The sequence below is a fragment of the Bidens hawaiensis genome, unplaced genomic scaffold (genome assembly GCF_021521415.1).
Source record: "Bidens hawaiensis isolate Kalapana, Puna unplaced genomic scaffold, B.hawaiensis_p1.1 tig00012813_1, whole genome shotgun sequence".
Classification (NCBI taxonomy): Eukaryota; Viridiplantae; Streptophyta; class Magnoliopsida; order Asterales; family Asteraceae; genus Bidens; species Bidens hawaiensis.
The window spans coordinates 179,035-196,340 of record NW_027492066.1 but is presented as its reverse complement, the minus strand read 5'-3'; positions in this window follow the sequence as shown (position 1 = coordinate 196,340).

Genomic DNA, 17,306 nt, shown 5'->3' with positions numbered 1-17,306 from the left:
TAATGTTAAAACAGAGACTCATTTACTATTTTTAGTAAATTATTATTGCTCAACTATTCTAATTTGTAATATTTTAAGAAGGTTATTGTTTTCGTACACTGCTTGAGCATCCACACCCATAAACCAATTCAAACCTCCACCTCATCGTCACATCATACTTTAACCATTTCTTTAAAAAACCTACTTTTTACTTCACCCATAAACCAATAAAAACCTTCACCTCATCTCCCACATCATATATATATATATATATATATATATATATATATATGTATATATATGTGTGTGATTTGTGTGTAGTGGTTGTGGTGGGGCCACTACAAACCCAACTTTCAAACGTTTGAGAATACAAACAAAAACATCCACAAACGTTTGTCTTCACCCGTAAACTTTGTTTGCACCATTCCATGTCAACAAAAACCTCCAAAAACACACCGGTGGAGATGCTCTTAGTAGTTGATCATCCAATACATATATGAGTTTAATATGCCCAATACACACTGTAGGGGTATGGTACTAAAACCCGGTTCTACGACCCTAAATCTATTATGTTTGGCTTATTTTATTACATGGACTAATACAATGTTATTGGGCTGAGGGGGTTTTGTGGAGGTAACCCTAATTGGGCTAGGCCCATTAGGGTACCATGATGGTGGCCATGAGACTCTCTATATAAGGAGGCCTCCACCTCCTTATTAGGGGGGATGCTCAATAAGAGCCACCACCACTTTTTTGTGTCTGTAAACAAGAGATCTTAGGATTTCTTAGCAGTCACCTCCACACCCCCAAAAACCATTGCAGGTCTCAAGCAGCTGAGGAAGAAGATCAAGACGTGGTTCGTTCATCTCGAAAATCCGTGGAAACATCGTCATGGATCAGGTCAGATTCATTTCGAACCCGGTTCTACGACCCTAAATCTATTATGTTTGGCTTATTTTATTACATGGACTAATACAATGTTATTGGGCTGAGGGGGTTTTGTGGAGGTAACCCTAATTGGGCTAGGCCCATTAGGGTACCATGATGGTGGCCATGAGACTCTCTATATAAGGAGGCCTCCACCTCCTTATTAGGGGGGATGCTCAATAAGAGCCACCACCACTTTTTTGTGTCTGTAAACAAGAGATCTTAGGATTTCTTAGCAGTCACCTCCACACCCCCAAAAACCATTGCAGGTCTCAAGCAGCTGAAGAAGAAGATCAAGACGTGGTTCGTTCATCTCGAAAATCCGTGGAAACATCGTCATGGATCAGGTCAGATTCATTTCGAACCCGGTTCTACGACCCTAAATCTATTATGTTTGGCTTATTTTATTACATGGACTAATACAATGTTATTGGGCTGAGGGGGTTTTGTGGAGGTAACCCTAATTGGGCTAGGCCCATTAGGGTACCATGATGGTGGCCATGAGACTCTCTATATAAGGAGGCATCCACCTCCTTATTAGGGGGGATGCTCAATAAGAGCCACCAGCACTTTTTTGTGTCTGTAAACAAGAGATCTTAGGATTTCTTAGCAGTCACCTCCACACCCCCAAAAACCATTGCAGGTCTCAAGCAGCTGAAGAAGAAGATCAAGACGTGGTTCGTTCATCTCGAAAATCCGTGGAAACATCGTCATGGATCAGGTCAGATTCATTTCGTGCTTCGACACACACAAATGCATGTTGCTTATGTAGAATTAATACATTTTCTTTTTTACAATTTGTGATTGTGACATGTTATGCATACATTTAGACTTAAATAAATGATGAACGTTTGAAGTTAAATAGTTCATTTGTGTGATCTTCTTATCACTTCTTACAAAATCCTAGCTTCCATTTTTTACTTTAGGCTCTTAATTTTGATCTATCAACAATTGGCCCGGCCTTTGATCTTATCCAATGTTTTCTTATTTAAACTCAACCAACTTTTATAAATGAAACCTAATTAATATCTTTGACCCTCTTATAACACTACCCCATTTTTTATTTCCTTTAAATAAATGGCCACTCAGTTTCATGTCTCTTTGTTTTAACTTGTTATCTCAAATCAATTATTATCTACCACTTGTTAGATAGACACCAAATTACCATCATCCTCACTAAGCAATGACGTGCTTTTGTTTTTCATTTTCTTTTTTTTATTTTAACATTAACTTTCATTACAACAGCAACTAACAAAAAAAACAACATAACAAGAACAAAATTAGAAAAAGAAATTCTACCATTCGTTCCATTTTAACTCCAAAGACGAAGACCTATTTTTATCCATAAGAAAGCGATTTAATACCTTCCACCATCTTTGTAACCGAGGCCTCCTTATTTTCAAATATAACTTCATTTTTTTTTGTCTTCCAGATACACCAACAAGTCATCATGAAAAAACGTAAATTTACGAATTTTTCGTTTTCTAAATTCAATATAAATTTGAATTCAACTTAGTTAAGTGAACAGGAAAAGAAAGTGCTTAGCACATGCATGCCTCTCTGAGTCTGGGGTTGTCGGAAAAGTAAATCGTGTGGTTATTCTAAGTCACAAATCAAAGGTTCTTTTGCAAGGAAATAAGGCTTGGTTTTAATATGTGACTTAGATAATTTCACAAAATTTCTGAAAACTTGAAACTGAAACCACAATGTAACTTTAAATATTGAGGTTTGTGTAAATATCTCAATTTTAATTTAGTATATTATCAATTTTGTTTAAAATTGTTCTAGTTTGCTTTTAGTTTTTTAGTTTATTTATGGTCTACATTTTACTATTTAAAACAACCTTAAGTGTAATAGGTTACTGACTACACAAATTAAACATAAAATGATTTTGTAAAATTCCGAAGTATAGTCGGAAATAGAAAAGGAAAATTGTTGCCGAGATTAGGATGGAAGTGCTGATAATCAATATTTAAAATAAAACCTAAATCTTAACAAATTAAAGGGTTTTTTTTTTTTTCAATTCATAGATGACAACTGGGTCGGTTAGCAATATGTTCATGAATTCATAATTCATACTATGAACTTATTGTTAATCGACGCTAACCGTCCAAGTTGTCGTAATATCTATTAATTGAACAAAAAAGTAATAAATATACAAAGTTACCAATACACACATAACTAATATGCTAGCAATCAATATAACAAGAAAATCAAAACACATGCATGATAAACCAGAAGTAAATATAATAAAGTTTTAAAAATACTTAAATCACGTGTCTAATAACAATCGAATTATACAATGATGTTTTAAAGATGCTTATTATAGCAAGCTATATTAAAAAAAAATAGAAAAAATATTCGAACCCTGTTATCCTAGACATCAAGTGTATGGTTTACATTTGAGAATCTTGTCACCATTTTTCTCCAAGAGACTTGAATGGATATGTCTGCCATTGTCAAATATGGTTATCATATCCATGGAGACCAATATATCGCCTATGGTACACATAATTGTAACTAAATCCATATTTAAATTGATTATAATTTTCATTTAGATATAAAACTTAATTATTATATGTATTTTTTTTACCAAAACTTTGAACTTCATCATTTATACTTGTTAGAGCATATATATAAATGGACAAATGGTCAACACTTAGTTATGCTATATGTGGTACTATTAATAGGAGCTATCTTGTAGCTCCCATTCATCATTATCCTAGTTTGAATTCACCTTGTAATGGTATTGCTCATATCTTGAAGTATGTACATAAACCGGGATTCAAACCCGCAATCCTCGTTAAAAAACCTTAAAACCTCTTGACCACCCCCACCAAAGTGGCGAGGGCGGCTCCTATTCATCTATATATAAAGAAAACGTATTTTGTATTCATTTTCAACCATACCAAGTCCAACCCTACCTTTTCTTAAAAGGCGATAAGTATCCAAAATGTTTTACTTAGGCAAAATCATTGGATGCCATTCAGCTGATGTCGTACCAGTGTACCACTAGGTCATTTGTACATGACGGTTACCGACGCTAGCTAAGTAGCTAGCTAGTCCCATGCATGGTTGACTACAGCTGACCTATACATACGAAAAGAGGGTATCTATCTATAATTCTATATTTTAAGTGTATATGGAATGATTAATCCATGACCAACCAAAGTGTAGTGCAGCCAATGAGGGTTAGGATTTGGTCTTCCTTTAATGGTGGGGCATGCAGTGGTTCGTATCTTTGTAAGCATGTGCACCCCACAAAATCGACGACGATGGTTCTTTTACGTACGCTCCCTTTCCTTTTTTAATCCAAATTAATTCGAGTATATATTTTACATTTTCAGAAAATAGTCTCAAAAAATTCGATTCATACGCATTTCACAACATCATGATGATCACCACAATCATGCAGCTGGCGAAGATGGCGCTTGGATCAATCGGTCGTTAAACTGCATCACTTTCTTCGTATTTTTATTTAACTTGATTCCAATTCCATCAAATTGTTAGGAGTTTTGTGGAGGCAATGAATGTAAAATGATAATATATAACATGTTTGGAGTCCCGTATTCCCGTAGAATTCCCCAGAGATGCGGTGGGAAGTCAATGTATACGCAAAACATAAAATATTGTTTATAATTAACGTATCAGACATTATAAATATAACAAAAAGTTGTATGTTAAAAATTTATGTTGCGGTATTGTTAGTGAAAAATACCGAAACCAACTTGCATGGTAGTCAGAAAACAAATAGTGGTGCCGATGGTATTTTAATGTGTATTCAATTAAAAAAATCTATTGGCAATGATTCTTGTCAATAAAACTCACATAAAGCTAGGCATTAAGCTTTTATAAACGATGAACTACATTATCGTTTAGCAACCCGCACATAAAACTCCTCCAACATGCTAACAAAATCCCCTTTCAATGATTATCAAAAGTTGTGTTATAAGTAAAGTTGTGATGTGCTAAAAAGGATATCGGCACGTATTTTACATCGATTGAAATCATAAAAATGAATACAGTGTATCGATGTTGTTCCATCGTTGTGAAGGCCAGTACTTAGTTTCGATACTAAAAAAATGCATTATTTTAAATAAAATATACACCAGAATGTGAGGAAAAAATAAACAAAATTGCCCATATAGTTTTCTTTTTTAGTTTTCAAACAGGAGGATTTTTTTTTTCACTGTCGGAAAACTTGAAGTGGTGTTCCTACTAATACCAATGATCCCAATGATAAAATTACACAAATTGTATTTTTATCTTTCACCCAAATTTCACTCGTGATCCCTTATCTTTAAAATTGATCTTTTTTGTCCTTTACGTTTAAAAATCCAACAGCGTTTGTCCTTTTTGCCTAACCCAGTTAATTTTTCTCGTTAAGTCAGGTCATGTGCCTTGCACATGAGGACAAATTGGTCATTTTACCTATTAAATTAAAATAATATTTTAATAAATAAACAAAAACAGTAAAAAACATAATATATAATTATACTCTCTCTTCTCCCTAGGGGTGGCAAATGTGTTGGGTTAGGTCGAAACGGGTCATGGGTCAGAACGGGTTAGGGTCGAAACGGGTTAGGGTCGGAATTGTTCAACTAAAAAAAGGGTTGTTTTGGTTCGGGTCGGAACGGGTTAGGGTCAAAAGGTTTGGGTCATAACGGGTCCGGGTCGGAATGAGTCAAGGTTGGAACGGGTCAGATCGGGTTTTTTTTTTTAAGAACGAGAGTAAAGGCGCAAATGTTTTAGTTTTTTTACATTTTTCATTTCTGATTTCTATTTTGAGTTATGATTTTTTTATTAATTTTTTTGAATCCCAAAAAAATTAATAAAAAAATCATAACTCAAAATATAAATCAAAAACGAAAAATGTAAAAAAAAACTAAAATTTTTGCGCGTTGTCCTCGTTCTAAAAAAAAAAAAAAACCCAAGAAATGAACTGAAACTTAAAGCCGACGGAAACGAAACATAAACCAAAAACGAACCGAATTAATCAAAACCGAAAAAATCAACCTAAACGAAACTGAAACAGAACATAAATGAAACTGAAAAAACAGACAACAATGAAACAAAAAGCCGAAGACGAATCCGAAACCGACAAAAAACAAACAAAAGAAACCGGAACCAAACCCGTTCAGTGCTCCGAAACCGACCAAAAAGAAACAAAGGATACCGAAATCCAACCCGTCCAGTGCGAAAGCTCATGTCGGCTCGAAACCTAAACCGAACTCGTTCCAATCCAAAACCTGTTTCAACCCGAGCTTGCCTCATTTCCTTAAAACACTACCCCAAATGGACCCATTTATTTAAATTTGTCGACCTATTTTGACCCGAAAATAAGAAGGTGGAATTTTAAGTGACCCATTTTGATCCATCTTATTAAAATCTATGACCCAAACCAATCCATATGATTTTTAAAACAACCCAAATTGACCCATTTGAAATGGTGTGGGTCAAGATTGCCATCCCACTTCTCCCCATCTTCTTCCTCCATAGCCAAGCTTTCCGGCCACCACCAAGCTCTCCGGCAGCCGCCGCCGCCGTCTTCTCCGACAAAACTGCTTCATCACCTTTCCGTCACCATCATCGTGTCTCCCGCCGGCCACCATCAGTTCGTTATCATCGCGAATCACCACCATTCCCGTCATCCCGCCGGCCACAATCAGCCACTCACACGGAGTGTATCACCGTGATTTTGATGTCATAAATAAATGGTAATAAAATGATTGAAGAAAGTTGATTGGGCTATCAAACTCTTGTTCATACAATACAAAGTCAGTCCTAAAAATCACTGAGTCGATCCAGTGACTCTGCGTAACAGCAACTCGTTCTCCGAGTTTTCAGTTACCGAAGATGCTGATGCTGACGGTGACGGTGACGGTTCGGTTACAGTTTCTGGTGAAAGCAGTAGAGTGATTTCTAGCTACAGATCTATGAGCAGTATTCTTCCGATCCAGAGCACAAGGAGGAAGAGGAGACCATCGCCGCCGAAGAGGAAGACACCGGAGCACAGAATGCCCCAATCATCAAGCTTGAAGAAGTTGCTGTTAGACCGGAGAAGAAGTGAAGATGCCATACTTGATCTGTAAGATTATAATAATATTATTCTGTTCTAGATCTGGGTTTATTTACTGTTTTAGTTTAATGTTATGGGTTTTGATTTGAAGTTACTGTTTTTGCTAGTTTAAGGTTTTGGGGTTTAATTTAAGGTTATCGTTTTTGTTATTATATGGTTGTGGGTTTGATTTAAGGTTTTGGGTTTTGATTTAAGGTTGGAAGGTTGGGTTACGTCGGAGAAAACGGCGGTTATCTTTGTCGGAGAAGACGGTGGTGTGGTCGCTTCTGGAGATTGGCAGTGGAGGAGGAGGAGGAGGAGGAGGAAGAATAATGAGAGAGAAAGAATTAAATATATTTTTTTATTTTTTTATTGTTTTTTTTATTTATTAAAACACTAGTTTTAGAGCCCGTGTCACACAAGGGATAATTCAAATTATAAAATTATAAATAAAAAAATAATTACATAGCGTATATAAAAAAAATGTATTACATCTATGTTTATATCTATACAATGTGTACATAAATTGATTTTATTTATATCACAAAATAATTTTTTTAATTAAAAAAAAATGCACGTACAAAAACGTACCCGAGAATGCTTCTTTTTATTGAAAAATTCATTCTCGGTGCCATATATGTATAATTGAAAGACTTTTGGTTATTAACCAATTTCGGAAATAAAACTTCTCATACGATAGTAGTTCTAACCACTCAGCCTAAATACAAAAGAAGCGTTACCTTTATCAATTTACCACCCATCAAAGGAAAGTATAACATTAAATTGTAACAATGGATGCTCTTCAAAAGCTATGTTTTTCTAAGCTACACCATGAAAAAGATTTTGATAGGTTTCAGAATGCTTATCGACTTTGTCATAATGACAACATAAAAAATAACATGTAAACCCATTCAATTTTGTGAATATTCATTTGAGTATAGTTTTGCATGACATGATTCCCATACAACGTTCTGATCACCATTGAAGGAAAAATTAATGTTGACATATATATTTCAATTTGATAAAAGTTAGAATCATTGATAGGTATGGGAGTGGCACGTCGAAAGTGTTCGCAATCTTTTCTTATATTTTAATAGTTGAGGGAAAAATAGTCAGTTTGCCAAATCCCGAACCTTTTGATTATTTCAAAAAATACTCTTAAAAATAAATTTGAAACCCGAATCATGTTTAAACTTCTAACTTTCATACTTTTGACATTTTAAAGTCAACACTTTGAACCCATAACAAATTTGACGATAAATCTATTTTGCATTCTTAAACTTTTAAAAATACTCAAAATTTTCATATTTTACCCGCTACAAATTTCAACCTAAATGCAGTTAACTTGTACCAAACAATCTATTTACCGTCTTTTGACCATAAAATCAAATTTAAGTTTCACAAAAACCCGAAACAATTTTCATTTGAGAAACATGATTTGTTATAGATTTTTGAAATTTACCAAGTATTTTGAAATATATAGTAAAATAATATGTTAATATTTATATTATAAAAATATATAGATATTATATAAATATAGTGTAAAAGGAAAGTGAATCATTATTGATTTATTACATATATTAGAGTATATTAGTTTTGGAGGGAAAAAAATTATGAGAATTAATCAAAACATGACAAGTGTCCATATTAATTTTACTTCATTAGAATAGGTAGATTTTTTTAATTTAACTGGTAAAATGATCAATTTGCTCTCATGTGCAAGGCACATGACCTGACTTAACGAGAAAAATTAACTGAGTTAGGCGAAAAGGACAAACGCTATTGGATTTTGAAACATAAAGGACAAAAAAGATCAATTTTGAAGATAAAGGACCACGTGTGAAATTTGAGTGAAAGATAAAGGACAATTTCTGTAATTCTGTCTATCCCAATATTTCTTCTGAACCACTTCGGCAGCATTTAGGTGAAGCCGTAAAGGGGCCCCTTCACTCTATGTACGTGTTCTTTTCATGTACTTTTTTAATTCTCTCTCTCTCTCTCTCTCTCTCTCACACACACACACACACACACACATATATATATATATATATATGATGAGGCCTAAAATATACATAAAATTATATAAATATTTCTTACATGTTGAATGGTTTTTGGGTTAATAATTACTTTTAGTGAATTCATATTTGAAATTTAAAAAGCTTATTGGTAAATAAGGTAAAATATGAATTTTCTCATATCAGAATAAATAATTTGAATAGTAATTAATCAAGTTATAATTTTGGTAAAGATCTTATGAGTTTTCAAATAAAATTAATTAAATAAGGAAATAAATAATATTGTAGTATTTCTAATTGTTTCATATAGTGATTTAATCATAAAATCAATGAAGATATATTACTTATTTTATTTATGTCTATATAATCAGACATAGTTAAGAATGAAATATCATATGGGCTGATATTATTTACATGGCGATGGGCTTCACTTCCAGAATCTTCCATGATTTTTAGGGTTTGGGCTTGATATTTTCCTATTTAAAGACCCATAAACTCAACCTTTAACATATACTGAAAGCCACATTCGATTTTGGGGAGTTCCAAGGCCTAGGAGTGCGTCTTTTGGCGACTTCGGAGTGGAATAATCATCCAGTGGTGCGCGTATTAGTTGAAGACGAAGAACATGGGTTTTATCTTTTGTTTCTTTTGTTTTCATTTATTTACCGCCATGAATTCTTTTTTGTTTGTTTTGTTTAAACTTGAGATATTAGGTTAAATTGCATGAACTACTTAGGCTTATGATAAACCTACTTTGATGTTTTGATTTGACTTGGGATTATTTATCGTTAGGGTTTTTATGGTTTAGTATATTTAATTGATGCGTATGAATGCTTAGGATTGTTTGATGAGTTTTATTCCATAGTTTCCTTGATTATTGTTTGTCATATGATAGGTTGCTATTAGGTCAATTACTTTGTGTTCTTTATTATTTTATGATTGATTTCATGATAAGATCATAGGAATAATATTGTCAAATAAACTTAAGTGTACTGCTAATATAAAATCTGTAAAGTGCTAGGTTATTGATAGATCTTTATTATTTAATCTTGCTAGATTTAGTTTTTCATAAGGAGCCCGTTTAGGGTTGATTGTTTATTGTTGTCTATTGAATCAATTAAATATTTTGAAGTGCCTTTGATTTCCACGTTGTAAGGTAGGATTTCGTATAAAGGAACTAAATCATAATTAATTAGGTGAGCGTAAGGGAACTTGATTTTTAATACTTGTGTGCATTAAAACTTGTTAGAAATCCATAGGTGTCTCTTGAGAAGGGTCAGGGGTCCTGTTCGGGTTTTCTTTTAAGTGTCGATTTTACGATCCCAGTCTATAACTAAATATTTTCTCGGGTTAATTCATTATTGAAATTTAGGGGATTCTAACCTAGGTAGGTTTCTTATCATCATCTTATTTTAAATAACAAACTTGTGCTTTCGTTAAATTTACTTGTTTTATTAATTAGTTTTTAATATTAATCTTAAATTAGTATTTTATTTAAAAAACCCCCTAAACAAATATAATTTAATAAGTTGTGTATGTAGTCGAGTTTAATTAGCTAATAAACGTAATTTAAAGAGTCTCGTGGGTTCGATATCCGGGCTTACTTATCTTTACTAGAGTTGATCGGTTCACTTTCTGGTTAGTAGTTTAGTCAAGTTTTAGAGAGTCTAGATATTACTTAGTGTTTATTTTTAGTTAATTTAATTAATAATTATTAAACTAATTCAAGCATATCAATATAGAACCACTTTAAGTTTTAAAAACTCGAAAAAACTCAATGTAACAATTTTTTTTTTGAATTTTTTTACACATGCGCCATATATATAGGTTAAATATACGTAAAAAAATCACAGAATTTTTTACGCATCGAGTTGACTTTTTACATATGTGTAGCGGGCGTAAAAATTAGTGTAATCACTTACATCTTTATTCTCTCTCTTACTTTAATTTTTTAATTCGATTTAATCTCAATCACATATTCTAATCTGTTTAATTAAATGTGTGGCATAGAATGAAGTTTTTAAGTTCTTAAAACCCAACATGGTTTTCAAAAGATTCCTCTCCTACATATACATATACATATATATATACATATACATATATATATATATATATATATATATATTATAATAAAGTAAAATAAACGTGGACATGTGTCAGTTTGTGGTTAAATCTTATAATTTTTTTCTTCCAAACTAATAACTATGTCATAAATCAATAATTATTCGCTTTCCCTTTACACTCTATTTATATTATATTTAGGAAAATTGGAAATAAATAATCCCACATTTAAAAATCACTAGCAATGGTCCCACCTTTTAACTATTTTTGTCTCACTGGTCATCTGTTAAAAAATACTTAACGTCGTTATGCTTTTTCCCTAGTTTCAAACCGATGTTTTAGGGCTTTTGATCGGAAGAACGATACGAGTCGACCGATGTAAAACTTATCTCGAAATGGTGATTCAAACGACGAAACAATGTTTTAAATCGGGTGCTTGAATTTCCAATTAACAAAAATCAAGCCATTTGAATCACCGTTTCGAAATAAATTTTGCATCAGTCGACTCATATCGTTCTTCCTATCAAAAGCCCTAAAACTTCGGTTTGAAACTAGGGAAAAAACATAACGACGTTAAGTATTTTTTTAACGGAGGACCAGTGAGACAAAAATAGTTAAATGGTGGGACTATTGCTAGTGATTTTTAAATGTGGGATTATTTATTTCCAATTTTCCTTAAATTTATAACATGATTAAATTATTTACTTTCCTTTAAACTCTATTTTATTATATATACTATAAATTTTTATAAAAATAAATATTCTTATAAATTATAAATAAATGCTTTAAATCTGTCAATTTGTTTTTTCAGTTAATTTACTAAACTATATATATATATATTAAAATGTAATAATATATACCATTCAATTTCATATATAATAAAGTTTATCATAGTCAATTTCTCGGTTTTTTTTATCAATGATTGTTTTAGGTTTTTTGTGAGACTTAAATTTGATTGTTACGGGTCAAAAGTTGGTAAATAGATTGCGTGGTACAAGTTAAACTGCATTTGGGTCAAAATTTGTTACGGGTCAAAAATGAGTAATATGAGTATTTTTAAAAGTTTGAGAATGCAAGTAGATTTATCATCAAATTTGTTACGGGTTCAAAGTTTTGACTTGAAAATGTCAAAAAAATAAAAGTTAGAATTTTAAACGTGATTTAGGTTTCGAATTTATTTTCAATGACATTTATGGAAATAATGAAAAGATTCGGGATTTGGCTAATTGACTATTTTTCCCACAATTATTAAAATTTAAGAAAAGACGGTGAACACTTTCGACATGCTACATTCAAGCCTATCAATACTTCTAACTTTTATCAAATTTGAAACATTTGTTTCAGCATTGACTTTTCCTTTAATGGCGGTTAAAATGTAGTATGTGAAACATGTCATACAAAATTATGCTCAAGTGAAGCAACACATTCACAAAATTGAACATGTTAACGTGTTATTTTTATGTGTTGTCATTATAGCAAAGTCAAGAAGCCCCCTCAAAATTATAAAAATCATTTTCATTGTGTAACTCAGAATATTATTGTATGAAAAGTCTTTTTTTAAAATTGGTTCATAACCAAAAATCTTTCAATTATATATATATACATGATACCGATAATCAAATTTCCAATAAACGGACTCTCAGGTATGTTTTTGCGCTTGCATTATTATTATTATTAAGTTCATTTTTTTTGAAAAAAAATCATTTTCTGATATAAATAAATCAATTTATGTACACATAGTATAAATATAAGAATAGATGTAATGCACTTATTTGCTTTATTTATAACTTTATTATTTGGATCATCTCGTGTGTTACACGGGCTCTAAAGCTAGTATATATATATATGTGTGTGTGTGTGTGCGTGCGCGCGCACGCGTGTATATATATACGTTTGCTTATTGTCTCTGACTTATTGATCGAGTCAAAAACTGGTTCTAGCTTAAAACTTAAAAGCTTCATGACCCCTTCTAATTGGTTACGTTCGTTTTGTAGTTCCATCCTGAGGTTGAGTAATAAGTAATAAACGTTAACCATATAATATGATTGATTTAATAAAATAATTATTGGTAGCTATAATAATATTGTGGTGGTTTATTAAACTCAACAAGAGAGCATAATAGTATTTTGTCAGTAGCTTTACAAAACTTACAATAATAAACAAATAAACAAAGAAAGATAAAATAAAAAGTAGCATTAAACACTTAATACTTTCTTATAAATTCATAGCCCATTATTTAATTTTAGATAGGGTTGTTAATGAGCTAAGCTAGGACAAGCTCGAAGTCGGTTTGGTTTTAAAACCCAGCTGAAAATTTAAGCTCGGGCTTGATTCAGTTTATTGAGAAAATTTGTTGAACATTTTAAAACAAATTAGAACTGGAAATACAAGTATTCGAACGTACACTCAATTTGTAACCTCAAATTGCAATACATTGATGGAATCAGCAAAAGTTAAATGTTTTTGAATTAACAAAATATTTAAAGTGCTTGTTTATATGTGTGTATAATACAATAAAGGTAAAATAGTTCGAGCCAAACTAAGCCAAGCTAAACCTTTGCTCAGCTCAGCTTCGTTTCAAGTAGAGCCAATTCAATCACATATTTTTCGAGTAACCTTCGAACGAGCTTCAAATCACGAGTTTTTTTAACAACCATAATTTCAAATATCTAAAATTAATAAAATAAATAAAGGGGGTTTAAACAAAACCTTCCCGAATTTAAAGTAAGAATCCAAAGCTATCAATTTTAATATTAGTTGTCGCCTTTAATTTTCAGTATGATATTTAAGTTTCACTGTTACCCTCGGCTTTAAAAACTAATGTCAGAATATGATATTCAAAACGAGACAACTATTAATTTGTCATTTTCCTCTTACAATGAGACAATTTCAAGTTGCCAAAATTTTCATTTTGTCTTCCACTATTTTGTGCTTTGGAAGGTAACAAAAGTTTTTCTCTCTAATTATCATGCTTAACACTTTTTATAACAATTTTTTTATTATAAATTTCCACTAAAGCAATTCCATTTCTTGTAAGTACTTTTCGAGCTTCATAAAAGCACAAGCAACAAGTCTTTTTCTTGCATTGTGTTTTTAAATTCTAAAATAGTACTTTCGGTAATATTTGGACTCTCGTATTAAAGCTTATATTGTTTGCTTACTCACATGGAGCTCTTGAATTCGATTTTGATTGCGCTGGTGGAAACTTCACATGGCATCATCCATTTGTAGATTACTCTCGTTTGGATATACTTAACTGTAAATTTTTTTTTCTTTTTCACAAAGAAAAATTACAAATTTTGTCCTTTTAAATTAGCTAAATTATGGAATGGGTTCTTTTTGAAAATGAGTTTCGTTTTTTATCCTTTATTTGCATGTTTGGCTCAGTTTTAGTCATTTATACTAACGGATGTTAAGTTTTTCAGTTAAATAACCCCATGTGCACTACACATGAGTGTATTTTTGTCATTTACCCTTTAAGGATTATTTTTGTAATTAAGCTAAAATTGTAATTAAAATAAATAAATATTAAATATTCTATATCTCTATCCATTCTATCTTCTCTCTGCATCCACACTCTCTCTAGGCACCGATCTAACACTTTCATCACCACCGGCGTCCAATACATCTTCTTCTTCTTCTTCTTCTTCTTCTTCTTCTTCTTCTTCCACTTCCCACACCAAACCACATTCATCGTTCGAGTCCAACACGACGCCAAGCCCTCAGTCTTCCCAACTCACACCCACTGGTACGACTCCACCCTCACCTCCATTTCCGATACCCACACCCTCTCCTCCCTCACGCATTATCCACACCTACCACACCGTCTTCCACGGCTTCTCCTCTAAGCTCTCCGCCCTCGAAGCTTCCAAGCTCGAATTGGCTCCCGCTGTACTCTCTGTCATCCCAGAACAAGTCCGTCACCTCTACACCACCCGTTCGGCTGAGTTCCTCGGCCTCAAGACCTCAGCCAACGCCAGCTTATTAAAAGAATCAGATTTCGGGTCGGATCTCGTTATCGGAGTTTTGGACACTGGAATCTGACCCGAGAGGGAGAGTTTTAACGATAGAGGCTTAGGTCACGTGCCGCTTAAATGGAAGGGCACGTGCGTTGGCGTTGCCTTCCCGTGTAACCACAAGCTAACCGCTTCTCCGCCTGATACGAAGCCACCAACGGCAAGATCAAACTCAGATCTAGCTTCACTTTGATTTAGGGATTTCGATTGGAATGAATTCGCTCTCCATGAATCAAAACCCTAGTCGGAGACAGAACTCTACTCCAGTGAGTCGAAATGCTGAGACATAGAGAAGATTGTGTTGACTCCAACGTAGTGGAGTATAACAAGTATTTGGGTAGATAAGAGTGTTTTTGTTTAGATCGGCGGTGGCAATGGAGTCTGTATAAGTCGGCGGCAGCGACATCCGTCTGAGATGGTGTGGCGGTGGCAGCTTTGTCGGATATGGCTGTGGCATCCTTTTGTTTATTCATAGCCGGTTTTGATACGTGGAGGATGATAATTGATGTGCGGTGGTCGTAGGCAGTGACCACAATCAGTAGAGGTGGTAGTCGGACGTTCTTGGTGGCCACCGGAATTTTCAATGGTGGTGGTGTAGCTGTGGAAAACTAGTGAGTGGAAGAAAGTGTGAAGGATAACTGAAAAGGTTGATTAGAATTTTAATTTAGTTACAAAAATAGTCCTTAAAGGGTAAATGACAAAAATTCCCTCATGTGCAGTGCACATGGGATTAGTTAACTGAAAAACTTAACATTCATTAGTGTAAAAGACTAAAACCGAGCCAAACATGCAAATAAAGGATAAAAAGTGACCCATTCCATAATTTAGCTAAATCAAAAGGACAAAAATTGTAATTTTTTCTTTCACAAACTTTACCCTAAAAAAATATAGATGATGTTTGAAACGAAACATTTTCTTACTGTCCAGTATCTTTTCTTTAGTGAAAGCAAAACATGATAATTTGAGATTTGCCAAAAGTGTTGTAGCTATACCTTGCGTTTCTATTGTTTTAGATCACGTAGTTTATGGCTTTCTGCCTCATGTTTATTGTCGTGATCATGTTTATGCTGTGATGCCTAACATGAGTAAATCATGTTAATTTCCTTTTATTATACGTCACATGTAATCTATGTTATAGTTAATAACATGTGACGTAGAATATATTAAATGCGTATTAACAAACAAACAAATAAATTTGTTTGTCTTGAATTTTAATGACAAAACCATCTTAAATAATATGTATTAAATATATTTTGGTTTAAGTTACCGGTGTAATGAAAATAACTTTTCTATATAAGATCTCATAAAACATGGAACAATAAAAGCTTTAAATATAACAAGTTAAAAGATATATTTTAATATGTTGAGGCAGCTGAGCATAATTGTCACTAAAATTCAAGTTCTATTTGAAACATGCACCCATAAATACAAATATACAATGAAATCTTATACTAAAAACACATCTAAACACATCAAAATCTTTTTCAAAAACCACCTTTCATTAGTTTAGTTGGATGAACTAAAATCCTATATTCGGCAAACACATAGAAAACGAATCAAATATATGCATCAAAACAGTGCGTAAATATACACGCGATACAAACTTAAAGGTTAAATCTAATGCACGTTTACATTTTAGCATAGAAGAGAAAATAACATTGAGGAAAACGTAGATTTGTCTAGCTTAGTAATATATGAAAAGGTATTTGATTAATATAAAAGGTTTAAAAAGCTTTAACATTTACCGCATTATGGACACACTATAAATTCAATTAATCGGTTATAAGTGAGAGGTAGGGGGGTTCAAACCTTCTTATCACCAATTTATATGGGAGATATGAGGGATGACCCTGGCTTGCCAGGGTTCGAGTCCTGATCTCACCCGGTTTTACTGGCTCCTCGTTGTCGTGCCGTTTGGCGGGTGTGGGGGTCGGTTTTTATCTGAGGAATCCCTCAATAGGTGGACCGCTAGGGGCTCCGTCTGTCCGGACTCGTGGCCGGCTCAGGCTACCTTTAGCCAATGGGGGCCACGTACGGAGTACCCGGCGTTACTTAGTTGGTCGTTCCAAAAAAAATAAAATATACATTTTCTTGCACAGTCTCATGAATCTAAAGCTATACTTTTAAAATATCAATATCAAACTAAAACTCCCTTTATGTAAAGTCAGTTTATTTTAACAGAAAATGTTTAACTATGTGCTTATCTTAATTAATACCTTAAAAAACATACCAGACAGAGAGAGATTCTGT